Below are 17925 nucleotides of genomic sequence, written 5' to 3' on the forward strand. Positions count from 1 at the left end.
CCAGGGCAGAGAACGGCGACTTGTCAAGTACACTCCTATGTTGCCCCTCGTGGTTTTGCCACATGGCGATCCAAGTCTGTCTTCACGAATGAGCAATTGGCCCTCTGGACAGAGACTGGGCTCGATAATGTTGGGGATTGTTTTCTGGATAAATCACTGCTCCCATTTGACGGGCTTATGGAAGACTGTGGTCTACCTCCGGGCCAGTTCCTGCGCTACGAGGCCCTGGCTCATACGTTTGTTCAGCTGTGGAATAAAGGGAGAGGTGAGCTGGAGACGCATCCAGCATTGCACTCCTTGTTTACGCTTGGGACGGCTTGGCATCTAGTGCAATGGTTTTACGTGGCCCTGCAATCGGTGTCGGTACGTCCCTTAGATAGGCTACAGGCAAAATAGGATCGGATCGGAGACAGAGTCCTTACAGTTGCAAAGTGGCGGAGGGTTTTGCACTACCCCAAGAAGATTTCTCGCAATATACACCTCAAATACATACAGTTCAATTACACGCACATGGCTTACATGACACCCCACCTCCTCAATGTGACCTATGGGGTGAGGTCCGTGGCTGTCCTTGGTGCTTATATCCAGATACGGACTTCGGCCACATGACCTGGGACTGTCCGGGCCTGCGGCCTTTATGGCCAGCCATGTTCAGTAAGCTCGCTGCGGTGTTTGGCTTAGTACTGCCCTCCACCGTGCAGACGTGCCTCTTGGGTCTCTTTCCCAGGCCCCCGATGCGTGAAGTTGGTAATAGGCTAGTGGATCTCGCGCTAGGCCTGGCGAAACGTCACATTGCGATGGAATGGAAATCCCAGAGGGGACCTGCGTGGAGACCTGGAACAGGGATGTCATCATGTGGGCTGGAGCAGAAGGTATAGCACTCAGCTAGGAGGAATCTAAGGGCATGAGAAAGCACCCAATCGCCGGTGAATGGAGGGAGGTGATGGCGACTTGGGAGAACGCTGAGGGGCCAGCGACTAGTGGGTCAGGATCAGATTCTGGTCAGGGGCTTCGCTCCGAAGGGACTTAACCTGTAATGTCCACTGTGCCTTTTAGACAGCACTGGGAGCCGGTTTGAATAATATTGAATACTGTATTGGGGTATGTATCCCGAACACTCACTGTCCAGGTGGGGCGGCTTTGACCGCGGTTAGATGCTTCCCTCTCCCCCCATGCTCCTAGCCTTCCTCTGGGAAACTTCATTATACTGTGCCTCCCCATAACGCAAGTTATGTTTACAATGATATGCTTCGCCCCTCTGCATAAGGCCCTTTTGGTTTTTTATTATTGTTTACGTTGGGATGGTTGCTTTCAGTCTTTTTTTTTCTTACTTACGACTGTTCTTAAACAAGTGAAGAAGTATTTTGACGATCCAGAATGGTATATAGCTACCTCGATCCGCTGGTGGAAACTCTCATATGCCAATTATTGGGAACAAACTCTGGTGAAACATGTGCTAGGGATTATGGACAACATCTGTAAGTGAGAGTTACATGTCAGATATTGGTTGGAACGAGACCTTTTGTGTCCATGGACTGTGTGATGTAAGCTGGACTCATTCTCTGGTTTTGCTTATGGACACTAAAGGGTGTATCTCACCGATGCACTAATATGGCCATTGAGTAACTTGTTCTTCAATACTGATGTGGTATCATTAATGTTATGTATGTAGAACATTTAAAAATGACAATAAAAATACTTCAAAAATAAAAAACCTCTCTGGTCCTGTCAAAAGTAGCAATACGAAAAGATCTACAACCCAGGCCCCTTGGTAAACAAAGGAACTCGGATTGATGAAGCACCACTGCAAACAACTGGAGTGCAATTGGAGAACGAGCCAGGACAATGAAGATAGGAGCACATTCAAATTCACACTGATATATTACCACCAGATGATACGGACCACCAAATGTACTGCTCTGGCGGACCACATCGATACAAGTACATAGTAAATCTTCACCATTATGATGGATATCACCTCACCAGTGGCTTCCCAACAGTTTCGAAGGAGCTCTGCAACATTCTCCCTCAATTCTTTCATTTATTACAAAAAAAATAATGAAATTTTAGTACAACTAACAAAAGCATAAACATAATAACTACCTCCCCTCGCTTATTTGGTTCCACCCAAACAACCAGCATCACTACTTTAGCATTCAGTACCAAAAGTTCTTCTAAGGTTTGGGATATCTTTTTTTTCTAACCGCCTCCCAGAATGTATGGATTTTTGGACAGTCCCATTGTGTGTGTATGAAGGAGCCCCTCCATGTGGATCCCTGGAGGCCTTTGTCAGACGTCTTGCCCATTGCAAAAAATCTAGTACTAGTGTAGCATGTGTGCTGCAAAATCTTGAGTTAGATCAGCCTAAATCCCGCTCGAATTGCCACTTACACCAGGTTTTGGCACGCCTCCACCCCTGCCCTCCCCCCCCCACTCATAGTATTCCATCCTACCCAGGTCTCCTTCCCATTTCTCGCTTAGCCTCTGTAGTGGGGGGAGTGCTATTGGCCAGAAGCGTGCTGCAGATGGCAGAAATCGTGTGGCAGTAAAGTGGGTTATTCCAGCAGGCTATCCCCAGGAATCTCCTCTCCCGAGCTTATGAGAGCCCAAATGCTGCGTTTCCTGGTGGTACCTTAAGTATTGTTCCCCAGCCAGCTCTTATTGGGTGTGGAGTTCATCGAAAGTCTACATCTCCTGGTTCGATATGATATACCCATCACATCCCATCCCTCTTCCCAAGACCTTCAATTCTTTGCAATCAGGCTAACCTGGCTACTTTCTACAATGGTGTTGCCAGGGTTAGCACTCCCTGCCATTCGATTCGTTTGGTAGCTTTCTTCCAAGAGTATATGACTATTGTGGTAGGGTATTTTAACTCTTTTGGCCTCTTCTCCACATATTATCATTTTATATACCCCTGCGGTTCCAAGGCTCTTCTGTTGACCCACAGGAAGGGTTCAGTCTGGTCTGCAAAGGGCCATTCATTGAGCACCACCAATTGCAGTGCCCTATAGTACAGGCAGAGGTTTGGCAAAGTGACCCTTCCCTTGTCCATCACAGTTCTAGTTAGTGTCTCTATCACAGTGTGTGGCATCCCAGAGTAGAAGCCTGGTTTCAGGGTCCACCGACATGAAGAATTGTTCAGGGATCTCAAACAAGGAGCTTGGTAGCGCATACAGGAATTTTGGTAAATTGATCATATTTATAAAGGGCTGCTTTGCCCATCTAGGACAGCGGTTGATGTCTCCACTGGCTCACATCCCTTTTGTATTCATCCAGCAACCCACACAGGTTGTGAGAGTAGAAAAAGCCTCTGTGGCAAGTGACCTAGATGCCTAGGTATCGAACACCCGTCTGCTCCCATGGTATGGGGCAGCTCCAGTTCATCTGGGGAATCCATTTCATCAGAGGGTATAGGGTTGATATGGTCCAATTTATCCGGAGGCCTATGTAACATCTGAACACCCAGAAGATTTCCACTATCCTGTCCACTGAGTCCTCCGGTTCAGCCAGGTGGACATCTGCGTAAAGTGAGACCACGTCCTCCCAGTCATGATCCAATAGCAATCCCCTGATCTGAACATATTTTCTAATCCAGTTAGCCACTGGTTCAATCCTTATTGTGAAAAGGAGGGGGGACAAAGGGCATCCTTGTCTTGCCTCTCTCCAAAGAGGGAATTCCACTGAGAGTGCCCTATTGATATCAATTTGGCCAATGGGTTGGCATAGAGCAGTTTCACCCTTGCACACAAGGATGGTCCAAACCCCATCGGTTTCAGTACCATCTGAAAGTATGGCCACTCCACGGAGTCATATGCCTTCTCAGCGTCCAAAGCCACGAGCACTGCTGGCTCGCCTAGTCGCCTCTCCCTTGCCAAACATCCGAAGAGATGCCGAAGGTTGAGCCTGGGCCACCACCTGATCTATTACCAGCATTAAGCGGTTCGGCAAAACTTTTGGCAATAGTTTCAGGAGCAAGTCTGGGCGATAAGAGGAACACTGGTTAGGGGGGCATCCCTTCTTATGGATAACGACTATCATTGCCTGATGCAGGTCTTTCAGCAGTTCCCCTTTCCATTTGGACTCATATAGCATTGCTCATATTGGCTTTGGTACTTGATGCATTTAAAGAATTCTGGGGGAAGGCCATAGGGTCCGGGAGCTTTTCCACTGTTTATTTGAGATAATGCCTCTGCTATGTCCCCTTCCTAGATTTCCTCCTCCAGACGCTTCACTGTCCCCCCCTCCCCCCCCCCTCCCCCCCCCCCAAGAGTTGGCATTGAAAAAACTGCAAGAAAGCCTCTCAATTTGCGCTTGCCACTGGTATCTATTTGTGGGTTGTAGAGGCTTCACATGACGTCTGCCAATGCTTGTGCTATTTCTGCTGCGGTTTCCACCTCTCGCCCATCAGATGTGGTGTTTTTCCGCACACATCTTTGTCCCTCCTCCCTTCACACCAGCCATCTAAGCAAGTTCCCTGCCTTATTGCCTGCCTCATTTAATTTGAGTTGTTTGGATCTCAAACTCAAGCTGGCCTCTTGATGCATGAGGCGTCCATATTCCTCCTGCTTAGTTTCCATGTGGTTTGCCACCCTTGAGAGTGACTTAGCCACGTATTGCTCTTCCCATGCTATTACCTGCTCCTCATCTCCTATCCCTCTCTCTCATTTTCCTTCCATTGCCCTGCCACATGTGCCATCATCTGGCCCCTTGCTACTGTCTTAAACGGTTCCCAGACCATGACGGCTGATTGCACAAGTCCATATTCTCCTCAAAGTATAGTTTTGTAGTGTCTTGTATGAAGCATCTAGTCACCCAGTCAGTCAGTACACAGGGATCGAGAGACCAGCCACTGCCAGTGCGGGGATGTAGTTGTATTATGTGCATCAAGAGTGAAGAGTGGTCCGATATTCCTCTCGGTAAGTATCACATCTTCCCAGATAGCCAGCCAGGATCAGAAAACAGCTGACTCTGGAGAGAGATGTCTTATTTATCGAGTATGAATATTGTCGCTCATTTGGGTGTGTGGATCGGCACAAATCTACTAATCCCATGGCTCCCACAAATGCACCTAATCTTGTGTCCATCTTTGGGTATGCCTCTCCCCTGACCACTCTATCCAGGTCACGATGTAGGGTTAGGTTCAAGTCTCCGCTGATCACTACGAGTGAGTCCAGCGTTGCTTTATCCAGTCTCCCATGGCTGCCAATCCCACTGATTGCAGCCCCGGGGTAAGATACTAATAGGCCACCAATACCTCCTCCCCTTGGCAGATGCTCCGGACCGCTACCCAGCATCCCTGAGGGTCCTCCCATTTACCCAACATCTGAAATCGCAAGGAGTTAAGGACCATGATGCACGTACCTCAGGCTCTCTTAAACAAGCCCATGTGTGCTAGCATTGCGTATTTTCCCTTCCCCAGTAAGCCACAGTTGTTCCCCAGCAGTTGAGTTTCCTATAATAGCATGAAGTCTGGGGAGTGGCAGTCTACATATTTCCATACTACTCGTCTCTTCACTTTGTTGCCCAACTCATTTACGTTCCAAGACAAGATGGTCAATGGGGTGTCATTCCTCGTATGCAGGGTCTGTGAGAAGTTGTGTGTAGCTCTCAAGTTTGTCCGAAACCTGTCTTGACCAGGGATAAAAAGTTGCCTGCCCTGTCAATGTGCCACCCCCAAAAACTCCCCCAACTTCCCACTCCCTCCTTGTTACCTCGTGCTGTGAGTTTTCAACTACCCGCCTCCCCAACGCTCGAGATGACTGTCACCCCCCCATTAACCAATGTATACAACCCTTCACTACAGTGAGAAAGAACATGTTCGAGGAAATGATGGCCATCCTCCCGCAGACAAGTGTTGCTGTCGCCTAGAGGCGGTGGAGCCCCTGATGTCCTCTTGTTAGGTGCCGTCTTCAGTTAAACGTATTCCTTGGCCTCTGTCCGCGGTAGCTAAAGTAAGTCGTCTGCGGTCATTGGGATGACTGTCGGCAGGCTCTTCGTCCAGCTCCCCTCCAGACGCTATTGCAGGTTTCTGACGATCCTCGTCTGAGGGCTTGTTTGTTTAGTGTCTGCTGTCCAGGGACTCTCTTTTTGGATGTCTCATACCACCTGGGCTCTCTCCTCACTGTGCTGGTCTTTTGTAGGTGTTGTGTTTCCCCTCCGGCGCCCTCTGAGAGAGATTTCCAGGGATATTGTATGCCTGGGTTACTTCTCCCTCTGATATGGGTGGTGGGTGCCCCTGCATTTCCAACCAGTCCCAGACTTCACCCACTGTGGAGAAGAACCAGGATTTCTTGGGCGAGGCGATCTGGTGCTTTGCTGGAAAGAGCAGCACGTATTTAAGGCCGAGGGTGCGGAGGTGGCGCTTTACTGGTATGAAAGTTCCTCGTTACTGCTGAAGTGTATTGGTATAGTCCAGGTAGATGTTCACGAATTACCCTCTCATCAACCACAGTCCATGTGTATGTTCCACCTTTAGGATGTGGTCGTGGTCCCTGAAGTTCATCTCAACAAACAGGTCGGCACCCGAGCCTTCAGACTTTTCGAGGACACCTAATATGCGCTCATTGTTACATCTTGAGCAGCCCTCCGCATTGTCCAGACCCACTGTTAGATTCTTGACCTCTGTTTAGAGCTTGTGCAGCTGGGCAGCATTTTCCTTTACCACTGGTGCGGTCTGGTCTTGCAGGCTCTCCGTTTAAGTCGCTTCCATAGCCAGTTTTTTGTGGTCGGCACGTAGTAGCCCCAAGACCAGCGCCACTGTTTCCAGTTTATGCTCCAATGCCACTCTGGTATCTTTAATTGCCACCAGGATCCGCACTGTGTGGATCTCCAGCTGTCCTTCCCCCGCTTGATGTGTCCCCGGACCAATTTGATGCCCATTGCACTGTTTGGTACAAAAGGGGGTGGTGATGGACGGAGCATCAGAACCAATCAAACACTCACACCCAGTCTTTAGCAGAGTGGGCTAAAGAACGGTGATGGATTAAACCCAGATCAGTTGACTGGGGGTGAGTGCTTGCAATGTTCAACACTCCGTCCATCATTTCCTTTGGTATTGCTTTGTTCGCCATAAGTTGGCAGGGTATGCTCAGACGTGAGTCCCTTGCTCACTTTGCCACTGGATTCAAGCAAGCCTGGCTGACGACGGCTGAAATGCCAGAAACCGGTCCTAGGAACCTTGTTTCCGGTCCAGGGAAGGCATGGCTTGGCAGTTCGGGCTGGACTGTTCCCATGAGGCACAGGGTCAGACTGATTTGCATATGGCCATGTCTGAACTGGGGTGGCAGAGTGGGCCAAAGAACGGTGATGGATCAAACCCAGATCTGCTGACTGGGTGTGAGTGTTTGATTGGTTCTGATGCTCCGTCCATCACCACCCCCTTTTGTACCGCTTTGTTCGCCATAAGTTGGCAGGGTATGCTCAGACGTGAGTCCCTTGCTCACTTTGCCACTGGATTCAAGCAAGCCTGGCTGACGACGGCTGAAATGCCAGAAACCGGTCCTAGGAACCTTGTTTCCGGTCCAGGGAAGGCATGGCTTGGCAGTTTGGGCTGGACTGTTCCCATGAGGCACAGGGTCAGACTGATTTGCATATGGCCATGTCTGAACTGGGGTGGCAGAGTGGGCCAAAGAACGGTGATGGATCAAACCCAGATCTGCTGACTGGGTGTGAGTGTTTGATTGGTTCTGATGCTCTGTCCATCACCACCCCCTTTTGTACCGCTTTGTTCGCCATAAGTTGGCAGGGTATGCTCAGACGTGAGTCCCTTGCTCACTTTGCCACTGGATTCAAGCAAGCCTGGCTGACGACGGCTGAAATGCCAGAAACCGGTCCTAGGAACCTTGTTTCCGGTCCAGGGAAGGCATGGCTTGGCAGTTCGGGCTGGACTGTTCCCATGAGGCACAGGGTCAGACTGATTTGCATATGGCCATGTCTGAACTGGGGTGGCAGAGTGGGCCAAAGAACGGTGATGGATCAAACCCAGATCTGCTGACTGGGTGTGAGTGTTTGATTGGTTCTGATGCTCCGTCCATCACCACCCCCTTTTGTACCGCATTGCACTGTTTGGGCTTCACCATTGTCTATGACCCCCGTAAGAAGCACGGTGTCTGCCTGGTGGCCCACACCCACTTTCCAGCTCAGGAGTGTGTGGCTTTCCACGATGTGTAGATTTGTGGTGGTCCCCTCAGGCTGCACCTGTATGATCCTTCACTACCTTTCCTTGTATGCAACAGTGCATCAGTTATATGGAGTGGTAAGGGGGCCCGGTAGCCCGGGAAGCCCTTCGCTGCCCCCCACTGCCTCTCACATTGTGCCCGCTTGTTATCAACCTGAAGCAGAGGGCTTTCCTTAGTCCAGTACCTCCTCCTGTCCAGTTTCCTCCACCAGCTCTTTGAGGTGGGGGTGGGCCTAATTGTTCCTCCATGTATCTGGGCTTCACAGCTGCGGGTCACTTGCCTCACTAGGCCTGACTACCGCCTTCTTGTCTGCATTTTGTTTGTTGTCATGCGTTCTTTGTGGTGGATGGACTCTCTCTGTGTGTCCTCTGACGGGGGGAGTAGCGGCACCATCTCCCAGGGGGCCACGCCTCGCAGCCCACCTCTGCCATGTCTTGGCTCACGTCTTGCAGCGCAGGCCCCACCATCCGTGCCATGGTCCGTCGTCTCAGCCTCCACACTCCGTGAGATGCCTTGAGCTTGCCCTCATCATCAGTTCTCCTTTGGCTATCTAGCGGGTTGCTTTAGACTCTAAGGGCTCCAGGATTAATGGGTCTGCGGGGGTCGTGGCGGCGGAGCTCAGTACCACTCGTCCACTGCCAAGACGACCAAGCCCCTTCTCCCTCAATTCTTCAGCAGCAAAATCACCCCATTTACAGCAATTTCAACCAACAACCAGACCTGACAGACCTCGCCAAACACCTCCTAATCTTGTCCTAAGACCCAATGCTAACCACATGGCCTGCTGTCACCCCAGAACAAACCGCCGCCACCATGAAGCCAATACACTCAGGGGCTCCCTCAGAGCCCTATCCTCCTGAGGACTGCAACCCATCAGCACCATGCTCACACCCCTTCTGAATGCTTCCACTTCTGCAATGTTCCATGATGCTTGGAAACACACGTGTCCTCCCATTGCTAAAGCAACCCTCATCGGACCTTTCAATGCTCACGAACTACAGACTGATCCCCCTGCTAACATTCTTGGCCAAGGTTGTAGAGAAAATCATCAACAGATTCCTCACTTAATTCCTCAACGACCACCAACTCCTCAACACCCCTCAGTCTGGTTTCAGAACCAACCACAGCAAGGAAACTGCCCTCATTGTGGCCACATATGACATCTGCATGACCCTGAATGGAGGAAACATGGCAGCCCTCACCCTCCTGGAGCCCTCTGCAGCATTTGACACAGTCTCCCATTCTCATTCAGGGCCTACATGACATCAGAATCAAAGGATACACACTCGCATAGATCTGCTCCTTCTTGACTGGAAGGAGTCAGCCTGGCACTGTACATCTCAGATGGTCGCAAACTTATTTGCGCAGTCCCGCAAGGATCCTTCCTGAGCCTGACCCTCTTCAATTCAACATGATCCCTCTAGCCAGCATCTGCTCTTATGGCATCAGGGTTGTCTCCTATGCGGATAACAAGCAACTAATTCCCTCCCTCACAAACAAGATGCATAGTACACGGCTGAAGTTCAAGGCCTGAACTTACTACTAATTTGTAACATGAGATTAAGACTTTGAAAGAACCTGGTTTAGGGGTACTTGTAGGCCATTCTTTAGAGAATAAGGGTGGACCTTTGGTAAGGTTGGTTAGGTAATATAGGTGGTGGTGTTTTTGAATCAATTCTAATTCATATAATAATCACAATGATTTGCACAATTCTTCTTTCCCATTTACTAAAATTTTTAAAGTGCGTGATTAGTAGATATAAAAGAAAAGTAAATGGGTAAGTAAGTTAAGGAAAAGGTCAATGGAAATGGAACTGAAGGATTTTAGATATCTTGTCTATAACCAGTTATAGATGGAGGAAAATGCTTGGCAACCAAAGAAGATTAAGATATCTAGTAAATGTTGATTGATTAATAATGTTTATTAATGTGTTATAAAATTATCGGGGGTTGTTAAAGTGTTTTTCAAATGTGCAATTTTCTTTAACAAATAATTTGTGCAAATAAATGATTTCGTAACCAGTGAACTAATGATGTTGACCTTAAAGTGATTTTACTGTGATATTTAGAAGTGTGCTTACTAACTTAGTTATTTATGACATATTTTCATAGAGACACCATTTTTATTAAAATGTATCCTGTTTTGTTTGTCCTTTTCCTCCCTTTCCCCTAATCACTGTCCACTGCGAGTCTTCTTTCCTCAGTTTTCCTGGAGCGCAGGACACTGTGAAGCAATTGGTTATTTTCCTTAGGGAGAATGTATCGTAAATGAAACGTTTCTTGTGTTCCTGCTGTATCGTTTTAAAGGACACTTCTGCTGGAAGTTTTGTTGCGGATTTGCTAGCACACTAGTGTATGATGGTTTGTTTGAGAATATTTCATGCAGGGGCATACCTTCAGGGGGGCTGTTTGGAGTGTTGCACCCCCTAATAAATGTATTCTGTAGTAAATAGGAACAGCTGCTTTAAGATATGGTGAGGGGTCACCTAGGATTTTTACATGCACACACAGACTAAAATTCACACACACACACACTCAATCTATTTTGCACTTCTTAAAAAGGTTTGGTAATTTCATAAAATATTTTGTTTTAAGCACTATTATCAATCCACACAGCTCTCATTTTCTGCTGCCCCTTAAGCCCCCCTCATGTCCGGCTTCTCAGATAATGTAAGTTAAAAAGATATGGCAGCGTGATTGTTGGGAAATCTTTTTTTTTTATATATAAACATTATTGTTTTATAAAACAAATGTATACAATGAAGCCAGAGCTAAATGTAAAACAATGATACATGTGTGGCACAGCAAATGATTTTGAAAGAAAAAAGATGAAAGCAAGTGGAAGGCCATAAAAAACTATAAAGATAAGTTGCACTTCAAAAGTAGGCACAGCACATCAGGGCATCACAGGGCTAATCAGGAGTTTGCCTTAAACAGTATTTAATAGTTAACAAGTGTTTAACCTACCGTTTCACCATCTGCAGAATGATCCTTGGACAACAAGTATTCCTGCAGCGGCTGGCAGATATCTTTGGGTCTGGAAGTAACTGGCTGTAGGAAAGCATAAAATTCAGAGTTAGTAACACAGTAGCCCAGATCTTTCATCCAGGCTGACTCTGTTGGAGGAGTGCGAGCACCCCAGTGAAGCGAGATCTGCTGTTTAGCTAGGAGTAAGGCAATGGTAGCAAAATGACATAATCCCAATGGTAATGGCTGAACGTACCCCAGCAAAGTCATCAGGGGGGTCAGGAGCAAGAGGTTGCTCAAGCATGAGAAACTAAGTAGAATAAATGCCCCCCCCCCCCACACACACACACACACAATAGGATGCTATCACCCTGCAGGACCATGATAAATGGAGGAAATCTGCCTGGCATTTCAGGCAAGAGTCTGGAGGGATCACATTTTGCCAGAACCGGAGGGGTTGTAAAAGCCCTTTGGAGATACTTATAATGTAGCAATTTATGACGGTGGTTGCCAGAAATAAGTTTAGCCTGTTTGTACAACAATGATACCAAGTCTGGTCTGGGATAGGGATACCTAAGTTGCGCTCTCATGCAGCCCAAGCCTTTCCCGCACCAGTGGACTTCAGTTGTAAGGAAGTGTGATACAATTGGGAAATGATAAGGCTGCTATCTGGGGAAACGATCACAAATGTGAGTGGTGCAAAGTCTCTAGGTTTAGTTGGGTAAGCGGGTAATGCCTCGCGTAATGTGCTATGTAAACGATGAAACGTGAATCCCTGCATAAGTGTTGAATGACCGCCCTTTGCCATAATGAAGCTGGGATTGAGCACACCATTTGTAAACAGGTCACCTGTGACCCGCAAGTCATTTGAGCGAAGGGAACGCTGTACCAGATGTTCTACAGTAAGTGGAGCCATGGGTAATTTATAAGTGGATAAGTGGAGAATAGAGAGCATCCAATATAAAAAAGGGGGAGAAGGATCACTTGTACCTGAGAAACCAGGGTTCAATGTGCTTTCCGTCTTTCTAAAAAAAAAAAACCCTCAATCACGTACACAGGCCGTGAGGCGGTATATCTTGGTTCTCCGCCTTGATTAAAGACGTGACAGCATCATCACTGTGTTTCTTTTTCCAACATGCTGTCCTCGACCAGGAGGGAAAACCACTGGTTATTACAGTAGTGATCAGTGATGAAAAGTGAAGGTGCTCAGGTGAGGTGAGTTAAAAAGGTTGGGACCTCCTATTCTCTAAACTGTATCTTTATTCAGTTTGGAATGAAGGTGAATAAAAACAGTGTTGTGCTTAAAGAGACGAGTTATTAGTTTCAAAGCACTGAGTTGTCCATATGTATGGTCGACATGTTTCAGCACCTTGTGGTCGCCCTTGTGGGTCGGGGGGGCCTTCACTGGGACCTTTAAAAACTAGGGAACTGCATATTGTCACAGCTCTGGCGGATACAACATTGGTAGACCAATTATAATAAGGCCAAATAGTACCTGTAAAGGTGAAGAAAATGAAATGGAAAATACTAGTATTGTAAAAACCATGTTATCAATATGCATGTCACTATCTCACTTATATTATTACATGTCCGTGCACCTTGAGATACATTGGGATGACGTGACAAAGTGAAGCAAAGAATATGCGAACACAGGAGCAACGTTAAGTGCAAGAAAGCAGCGACAAGAATAAGCACCCACTACATTGAGTTGCAACATACGATAGACGATCTAAACTGGGTAATTCTGGAAACTATGGATTTAAAAAGATCCCATGTAGATCATCAGGAATGTGGCAAAGTATAGTACTGCATTTTAATGAAGTTATAATCTTGGATACAAATGTCTCCTGGACCAGTCAGACCTTGAGGAATGTGGCTTGGGGGTGGGCTTCAGCTACAATGCTCTTGGGCTAGGAAACATTGGTGGTGAAGATCAGAGTCCAGATGGTATTGATGTTATCGAAGAAAAAGACCGTGGTGTTATTGCAAATGTTGAGCTAAAATCCCCTAGGCGGAAGGTGAATACATTGCTGCAAGTTCATGGTACAGTAGACCAGGATTAGCCATTTGTTGAGTTGTCCACAATGGAAATATGGCAATACGTGGAAGCACTTCAAGGGCATCAATAATATCCTCCAACCTTCCTACAGTATGCCGCAGGTCTTGGCTGCCCATGCTTCTTTTTAATGTGTGTATCATACTTTGGACAAAGATCATCCACAAATAAGAGTTACATTTTACCTATGTAAATGCCCTCATAGCTTTCATTATACTGGACAAACACAACCATCATGCTGTGGATGTGCTGCCTGACAGACACTAGTGACTGTACTTGAAGGAATTGATAAAAGCGGCCATAGCAAGATTCCTATGCTGGTGGATACAGTGGAACTTCCATTCTTGCTAGATGTATTGCCTGCTGTTATTCCAAAGCCTCTTGATTCAGTCAAATATCAGATACCTATGAATGTTTATTGTATTTTGAATTTGTAATATCCTTTGTAGTTATTTTACCACCACAAACTACAGAGAGGATTTACTCTACCTGTCATCCCAACCTGAAGTAGCACAACCATATCTTTCCATAGTACAAGTGGGTTTTATTCACAGTTCTGTGTAGCATTCAATGGGGGTCAATCCATCAGTTTGGCAATCAGATTTCATCCTTGTCATATTTCATCTGCTGGGATCTGCATGGGCAATACTTCTGTAAACACCATCATTCCCATGGATACATTACCTGTAGATTTCTTGAATATCTCATGTACCAGACTGGTCCCAGAAACTTTTGATATAGCTCTCCTGCACGGGTTATAGCACCTGCGCCATCTTTTCACTCGAAGTGGAGTCATGGTGATGTCACTTGAGGCACATAGTGCCCTCTGAAGGGCCATGACATCCACTTTAATTTATCTGCCCTTTCGATGTCCATTTTTTCTCTCTTTAGGTTTGAAGTAATTTTCATTGCTCTCCAAATTACTGTACTTCAAAATACTGCAGTCTCCCTAAAAAGATCAGGGTTTAAACCCTTTTACAACTACGATTGCCAGATGTCAATCACATACCCCCCCGGACGACAGTCTGTGGTGTCTGGTTCAAGGCACAATTCTAGATCGTTCAGCTTATGTCTTCTGATGAATCCTATAGCCATCAAAGAAAGGGAGGCCAAACTCTTCATGTCCAGTGCCTGGGAGGATTATTGTGCTCGGGGCCAGTTGACAGCTAGGTCTTGGTTCATTTTCCAATCCTCTTCGTTATCAGTCCTCTGGGGACAATAGGAAAAATCATAAGAAAAAGAAGAAACACTTCGACTTCTTCAGGAGATGATCATAATCAAAGGGTAAGTCGCCTTCATGCTCTTCTCCTCTGGCTTCTTCATCTAAGTACGAATTGGTGGAGGTTATTTGTCCTCAGGAGGCACATCCGGCAAAGCTAGCACCGCTTTCATCATCAATGTCCTTAATGACACCAACACACGCTGGTTTTCCGATGCTTGGAGTTGACCCGACCTCACGACTCCTTAAAATTTTGGGAATGCTTACATAGAATTATGCCTCATGGAAACGTTTATGGATCCCCTCGGGTGTTCACCGACAGGTTCTTCCTCAGCTCAAGATGTTCCTTTGGTTTCATTGCAACCTCTCCCAACACTGTATGAAGACGTTCCAATGCCAGGGACCTCGCCAGTTCCTCTTGCCTTGATGCCTTTATATTCACCAACTGCACTTCCTCCTCTGCTGCCAACACTACCTCCACCTCTTCAGGAAGTTCACATAGCCAAGTCAAGACATTACTGACCAGGGTGGGGCTCAATGTTATTTGAGGTGGGGAAATGCAGGGAGGATTGTGCTGCTGACCATCAAAGCTATTGGGACACCGTGTTCAGTTTTTTTTTTACCACAGATTCCTATCTTTTTTAACTTTCAGAAGGAAAGTAGGACGCTGACAAATAGCTTTTTCCACCTATTCCTACATCTGAAGCAGCAGACCCTCTAGCCAGACAGATTGTTAGTAGGCTAGATACATTGTCGCATATCGACCTAGATCTTCCTCCAGGTCCTGCCCCAGCAGAGATGGTGTTGTTTCGCACTGTCCTTGAAAAAGCAGTTGAGGTGCTTCAGTTGCTTCTCCTTCTGTGGAACTCAGGACAAATAGTTTTCACTGAGGTCCTACAATCCACCACTAGGTTAACTGAGCCATTATTTCCATTTGATGAGGTCCTTCTGGCGTCCGTAAAATCTGGCCAAGCAGTGTAATGAACGGTGGAAAGGCATTACAGATCAGCACCAGGGACCTGGCTTTTTTTTTTTTTGGTAAACCCTTTGCCGGAGAGTCTTGTAGCCCAAGCATCTTCCACCACCAAGCCTAACCCAGGATCATTTACTACCCACCTCAAGACAGGGAGTCCAGGAAATTTGGAGGATGGGAAGTGTTCTCCACAGGCGTCCTGGATTTGGTCTCCCTCTATATCACCTCTCTCCTAGGCTTCTATTCCCATGCCTCGTGGGATATGGTAGCAATAATCATCCCACACCGGTTTTCTGGCAATGCCCAGACCACACATATGGCCATGCTGTTTGATGGCGAGCAGCTCTATGGAGACAAGTCAGATATGGCCTTAAAGCACTTTAAGAGATGCCCTTCTGTCCTCCTACTGACGTGGTCACAGTAGTGACGGATGCTTCTGCCATCGGGTAGGGTGTGTGGCTGCGGCAGCTAGTGATCAGGTGCTTGTGATATCCAGAAGAGTGGGTGCTCCACGTCAACCTGCTCAAACTGACTGCACTTTGACTGGTGCTCAAGACCTTCCTTCCTTCACTTCGCATTTAGTCTTGAGGGACAACATTACCGCAATGTGGTACATCAACAAACAGGGAGGAGTCTGATCTCGCTTTCTCTGTTGGAAAGCTCTGAGGCTCTTGGCCTGGGTGCACTGCAATAGAATGTGCCTAGTTGCAAACCATCTGACCAGCTCTCTGAACACCAGGGCTGATTGCCTCAGTCAGACACATCTCGCCAACTGTGAGGTGGTTAAGGACCAGTCTCCCCAATGGACCATGCCTCAGTTGGATACCTCTGCTGCTCACAACAATGTCCAGGGCCCGATGTTCTCTGCCCTCCATTATCTTTTGTAGTGAATCCTAGGGGCTGTGTTTCAGTTGAAGTGAAAGTTTCACTGTGTGTTTCCTCCCACAACCTTGATTTCTCAAGCTCGGAGAAAGATACGCCCAGACTGGACCCAAGTCATTGTCATTGCCCCAGATTGGTGGAGCCAGGTGTGATGTGCAGACATCCTGCACCTCTCCCTGTGTCTTGCACTCTGTCTTCCATTCAGGGCAGTCCTCCTTTCCCAGTCTGAAAGGCAGCTTCTGCATACCAGCCTTCAGAGGCTATAACTTCATGCCAGCAGTTTGAGTGGGGACACCTGAGTTTTTTCAGCTGCCAGCAGAGGTGGTCAACATGATCCATTCTTCCCGGCACCTCTCCACAAAGTCAGTATACACCTGATGCTCTCCGATAGCAGCACGCAAAAAGAACAATTGATGGACAGAATGCAGAACAATGTCATACATTCACCCCAGTACAGAGATCTGGGACTAAATCCATCGTTTTTTTGCTCACCATGCCATTCCAGTTTGGACCCAGCCAAATGCAAATTAGTCTGGAGCCTGTGCCCAATGGGAACAGTCCAGCCCGAACTGCCAGGCCAGGTCCTCCCTGAGCTGGAAACAAGCATCCTAGGACTGGTTTTGGGCTTGCAGCCCTCATCAGTCAGGATAGCTTGACTCCAGTGGCATGGAGAGCACGGGACCGACGTCTGGGCATACCTGTCCCACTCGGGGTGACAAATGCAAAAAGAACAATTGATGGACAGAATGCAGAACACTGTCATACATTCACCCCAGTACAGAGATCTGGGCCTAAATTGGATACCTCTGCTGCTCACAACAATGTCCAGGGCCCGATGTTCTCTGCCCTCCATTACCTTTTGTAGTGAATCCTAGGGGTTGTGTTTCAGTGGAAGTGAAAGTTTCATTGTGTGTTTCCTCCCATACCCTTGATTTCTCAAGCTCGGAGAAAGATTCGCCCAGACTGGACCCAAGTCATTCTCATTGCCACAGATTGGTGGAGCCAGGTGTGGTGTGCAGAGATCCTGCACCTCTCCCTGTGTCTTGCGCTCTGTCTTCCATTCAGGGCAGGCCTCCTTTCCCAGTCAGAGAGGCAGGTTCTGCACACCAGCCTCCAGTGGCTACAACTTCATGCCAGCAGTTTGAGTGGGGACACCTGAGTTTTTTCAGCTGCGAGCAGCGGTGGTCAACATGATCCATTCTTCCCGGCACCTCTCCACAAAGTCAGTATACACCTGATGCTCTCCGATAGCAGCACAGCATATTGTACTCTGTTCTTAACAAACCTATTCCATTCCCTTACCATCGTTTCCAATCCCTCTTTTTGCACCATTTCGCAGCACAACTGCTCAGGATGTCCACTGCATCCTCGTCTTGCTTTCTTGTTTTCTTCAGTGCTACATATTCTTTCCTTGCTGGCCTCCTTTACGCAGTTAGTGGCCACTGCCCTCACCCTTCTTTTACTAACCTTATGGGTTTCTAGATTTACAGCATATATCGCTGATCACATGGACAAAATTCAGCAGTACACACTAGACAAAACATTGCACTGACATCCAGCATCAGGCATAGCATTGGTATCACCATGCTCAACAGCACTCTCCTCCAGAATACATCATGAACTATTATTAGGCTGAGCAAATTATGAC

The sequence above is a fragment of the Triturus cristatus genome, chromosome 6 (genome assembly GCF_964204655.1).
Source record: "Triturus cristatus chromosome 6, aTriCri1.1, whole genome shotgun sequence".
NCBI classification, from domain to species: domain Eukaryota; kingdom Metazoa; phylum Chordata; class Amphibia; order Caudata; family Salamandridae; genus Triturus; species Triturus cristatus.